A 5474-nucleotide genomic window follows, 5' to 3' on the forward strand; every position below is an offset into this window, starting at 1 on the left:
AAGTATGTTAAAGGTTGTTAAGTCATTTGTTATAAGAAATGCCTACTATCATCTCCTATCAAAGTAGAGATTCTCATTCTAGAAGTACCATCGTTAAATGCATAACTGCATTAACATGTTTTGCTAGCTATGTATGGTTATAATATCTTTCACTTGAGCTTATTGTCATGATATAACCTTTGTCAAGCGAAGAGACATTGAAATGAGTTCAAAGAAATATTTCAGGTATAAACGATATTTGATTATATTTTACTAACCCATCAAAATAAGTTTGGTTAGTCTTGTAGATGCAGGGATTTAACAAAACACAATCGTGAACGTATGATATTTTTGGAAGGAGACACCTAAAGTCTCTTTAGAAGGTTATACAACATTGCTCAACATAAAAGATTGCACATTAAGGGATCAAACGATAAATCATTGGCTGCAAAAGCTTTGTACAACTTTCAAGGAAGATGGACACACATCAGGATACATGTTAAAATGAGGGGGAGACTTATTCAAGTTGCACTCTTTTTCCCTCACTAAGTTTTGTCCCATTTGGGTTTTCTTAGTAAGGTTTCTAATGAGGCAACACACATGATCTAGAAGTATCATGAGAAGAAAATACGCGCTGCACTCTTTTTCCCTTAGCTGAGGTTTTGTCCCACTGGGTTTTCCTAGCAAGGTTTTTAATGAGGCAGCATCTCAAAATGTATTAAGTTGATAACCAATGGGGGAGTGTTATAAATATCTTATTATATTATTATGGTTATCAACTCCTAAAATAGACTGACTTCTTCTCCAAGTTTTCTTCTCCTATATATACTACATTGTATCTCTTGTATTAAACATATCTATCAATGAAATATTAGTTCTTTTCTCCCTATAATTGTTCCCATATTCTCTGCTATTAGGCTAGTAGATCGTTGTTTCACAACAAATTGTTAAATTTCATAAATGAAACAATTATTCAATATTAAATCTTATAATGCATAATTCATTGTTTCAATAAACTTTTTAAATTTAAAATTCAAAAAATTATTATTATGCTTACATAATTAGATTATTCAATCATCACTAGTGCTCTAGTCATGGCCATGAGTATTTAAGTTCCACTTATGGTGGATCCGGATGAGTTTTCTCATCCAGGTCTCAAGTTCGAGTCTAGGTGATAGATGTTTCTCATTGAGGGGCTTAAATTGGGGATCTATTGTGCGAGGGGGCTCTATAGCGCGGGCCCGGTTAAGACAACGTATGCTAGACCTCCCGACATTCGCAAATAATTCACACCTTTCAAAAAAAACATAATTAGATTATTCAAAGATATCACACAATGCATAACAGGAACGTATAGACCACAATCAACTAAACACATTGAAGTTTAGTTAATCTAAATATTAATTTTCAAACTTAAATAAAACCGATAGCAGAAACTGGAAATAATAGTTTAAATATATTAATTTAATTTAATCTAATCTTAATGTTATTTTCAAATCCAAATAAAAATGATAAAAAATAATCTTATGTTACGAATAAATAAAAAAAATGAAAATAATAGTTTAAACATAGAATTTAAGCCAAACATAGATGATTTGCTTAGCTTCATTCCTATTTACCATTCATGTGAATAAAAAAGTATTGTTTTTTGTTTACATGTATATAAATTGTTTACATATTTATGTTTTATCTGGGATAAATATCATAAGAAAAAAACATTTAAAAGGAAATATTTCATATAAAAGTAAGGCAAGTTTTTTTTCTTATGCATGTTTTATTTTTATTAAAATATAATATAACCCACATGAAATAACAAACCGTTAAAAATGGCTAATTCTTATGTAGGTAATGAGCGTGATAATAAATAACTCATTTATATGACATTTCAAATGGTATGATATGTATTACCTGTCATATGTATACATTATTAATGTGTTTTGAAACTTTTTTGTGTCTAACACTCTAACCATTTTTATAATGTTGCAGTTTGTATTATTGATTGCTTGTAGAGATGACAATGTTACAAATAAAATAGCCAATGTTGTATGTAAAGAGATATTTAGAGATTTATGAGTTTTTTTTTATATATTTTGTGAATTCTAGTATATTGTATAGCTAATTTCTCACTTATTTACATTAATATGTTATCTTATTTAGTTCTAGTTTTAAATTTTATATAAATTTTATTTATTACATTTGTGTGTCATACAGGAAATTAAACTAGTATTGTATATATGAAAAATTCAAAATACCATGATACGATACCTAAGTGGCATGATATCATCATTAACAAATATCTGAAACATAAAAAGTTGAAGGATAACGAATAGTGAAGATTTTTACCTTTATAATTAACAATAACACCAATCTATAAAATAGGGATTTCATACCACCCAATTGGGATGATTAAAGAATTATATATTATAAATTAGCAACCAGTTTTGGCTATTGTGTGTTGTATGTTGTGCATAAAAAGGTGTTTTATGCAGATAAATGCTGTACCTTTTCATTGATATTTGGGTAGGTTTTATAATTCAGCTCTCTCCTCTGCTTTGACACGTATCATCTCTATTGACACCTCATAACCCCCACCGTATTATATCCAAGACAGAAGGTTATTAACAGAGACAAACAGAGAGAGAGAGAGAGAGAGAGAGAGAGCGCGACGCGTTTGTCAGAAGTCCCACCGCTCCGGCGACTGTAACCCTAATCTACCTCAACTTTGTCTCCGATAAACCAACGATGGTGAAGCTTTGCGAATGGAGGCTAAAGAGGAAAATGAACAGAGCCCTGTGAGTTGGATAAATCTTTTGCAATCAATCAACATTTACAAGGTATTCTTCTTACTTGAAACCCTAATCTTTTCGGTTCGTTTTTGTGTTCGCGCCCGTAGGGTAGGTTAGGGTTTTCCCAATAATCAGATTGAAGCGTGATGTTGTGGTTGATTGATTAGTTTTATGATTACAGGTGTGTCCACAACTTTGATATAAAGTTTCCGGCAGACCACCGGCGGCCTATCCGACGAAAAGGCAGGTAAGGTCGCACCTCCGATTGTGTCAGATTTCTCTTAAAATTGATAAACCCATGTCAGGTGAGCCTTAAATCTATCTCCTTGAATCGATAAACCAGAAATTGATGATAGGCTTTAATCGGTTTGATCTTTCTGGAATCCAATGTTTTTGCTTACTCCAGTATCTCTTATGTTATATATATGTATTGTAAATTCTTGGAGTTGGCAACTAAAATATTGAATCTTGAATGTTATTTGGTTGAAGAATATAAATGAAAAACAATGTTTGATTCTTGAAATTGATTCGGATGATTTTATTCAAGGGTTACATGGGCTTGTAGTGGGGTTAGGTGTGCGATGATGCCATCACAATTTGGTGAGAATGGGAAGCCAAAAGGGCTTTCTTTAGGTGTAAGTTTTCCTTTCTAATCTTTGATTATTTGGTTGTCAGATATGCAGACATCATAGATTGTGTTGTTCGTCGGGCAACTTATTTTGAATCGTATAATTTAAGAAATTTATAGTTTTGGTTGATTAGGTTTAAATCAACATGTTTGCTACGACATGATGACTTCTTTCCTTGGACAGCCACACCTTTAGAAGACATTTGCAAATCACTTTTCTGGTAATATCAGATTGAGTATATTATTACATGGTCTATAAGCATTCATTATCAATTTATCATAGAGTTATAATATTTTCTTTGAACAGTTTGCCATGCTTGTTGTGCTTAAGATGCATAAAAGACACATTCACATCGAAGGAGAGATAGAATAAAGATCCGAGGAGGCTTTATACACCCGGTTACCTTTATCACATCGTAGAGAGAAAACCTTTCAGGTATAAGATTGCTACTCATACCCTTTTTATAACTAGCCAACATTATTCCATGTGTGATGTTCAAGGCGGAAAACATGTATTGAACATATTTGTGTTAATTGTGGTTGCAGATGCGGTAGGTTTACACCAGTTGTAAGCAGAGCGGTCCCTCTAGATGGGAGATTTGAGCACATAGTTCTTTTTTGCAATGCTACCACGCCATCATTTGGATAGATAGGGAAGTTAAAAGGGATTTAGATGTAAGTTTTCCTCTCTAATGTGTGATTATTTAGTTATCAGTTAAATGTAAATTATCATGCTCTATGAAAATCATTAATCTTTATGGTTGACTTACCATAGCCCCTATAGCTTAATAGAAAATCATCTTTACTATGTATATAATATTCCCTCTGTCCTAATACTAAATTTGTAAAACATTATTTGGAAAGTTTTTCATTAAATCATTTATTTTTTATTACAAAGAATCAATGTTGTGTTACTGGATTGAGATTAACATAAGATTCATATATCTTATCTTTATCAAAGGGTATTTCAGATATATTACAAATGTTTAGGCATCATTTTAGGCAACATTCCTCTTGGTAGCTTTAATACTGCATTTAGTTTTATGGGTCTAAAAAATGTAAATGCTATAACCACTAAGACCCTTTGTATGGATGGTTATTTCATCCCACTTTTTTAAAATTGAGCTCACAAAATTCTCTTTAGTGTTGCAAGTGACATCACTGATTAGGGTAGTTTAGGATAGTTGAGGGTAAGTTTGAAGTGATCAAATCTCATTGGTTGAATGTTAGGAGTTAGGACCGTGGAGGGTAGTGAAATGAGTGCTCTTTCAACCCATAGATTTAATTGTCTGGGAGTTGATCCGTTGCAACTATTTATCTTTCTAATTGCCGATTAATTTACAGAGTTTCGATCTTCACAGGATTGATAGAATGATTTACTGCTCAATTCTGTCACATGGTAGTGTTTTTAGATGTTTATGTTTTTGATGAGCTTTATTGGTTATATGTGTGATGAATCATGCCTGAGACTAGTGCCAGAGGTTTTTGTGTCAACTGTGGAAGATAGAAAACTTGAAGATACAAAACAAGGTGGAATATGGGCTTGAAGGCTACTTCAAATGTGAAGTAGGTTGTTCTTTTATCAGGTGAACAAGTATGTCTCATGTTGTTATGTTAAGTCAGTTTTTCAACTATTTTGATCATGATTCACAATTTTTAATGTTGATTTGATCTTACTTAGTTCAGGTTTGGATATCCTGAACTTTACATACGTAGGAATTGTTTTTTACTTCTACCTTCCTCATAATTTTGGAACTGTTTTGTTGGTGTATAAGACCCGGGAGTTGAGTCAAATGTAGGGCGAAACCATTCAACCTTGATTGTACTTGGCGGAATGTAACAAACAGTTTGCTTCTACTTTATGCGAAACCGAACAACATCACAACGCGACGAGCACTTCTTCTATTGTTCTTAACTTGTAAGACCCCGCCCGCAACGCGTATGTATCACATATAAAACCTATGTATAAAAAATGTATGTATCACATATATACGTATTTAAAAATATAAAATAAATTATATCAGGTAAACGGGTACACTTTATTGCGTTATTGGGTCAGGTAAACGAGTATACCATCAAAT

The 5474-nt window shown here is 32.4% G+C and overlaps 1 long non-coding RNA gene across 1 annotated transcript; it reads left to right on the forward strand.

The window, feature by feature from the left end:
- Positions 1-2613: 2613 nt before the first annotated feature.
- On the forward strand, positions 2614-5248 carry LOC110906141. Its single transcript, XR_002573694.2, has 6 exons — positions 2614-2813; positions 2947-3012; positions 3441-3614; positions 3701-3829; positions 3940-4068; positions 4867-5248. It is a non-coding gene; the product is annotated as an uncharacterized LOC110906141 (long non-coding RNA).
- The last annotated feature ends 226 nt before the right edge of the window (positions 5249-5474 follow it).

This window comes from Helianthus annuus, chromosome 14, assembly GCF_002127325.2.
Source record: "Helianthus annuus cultivar XRQ/B chromosome 14, HanXRQr2.0-SUNRISE, whole genome shotgun sequence".
Taxonomy (NCBI): domain Eukaryota; kingdom Viridiplantae; phylum Streptophyta; class Magnoliopsida; order Asterales; family Asteraceae; genus Helianthus; species Helianthus annuus.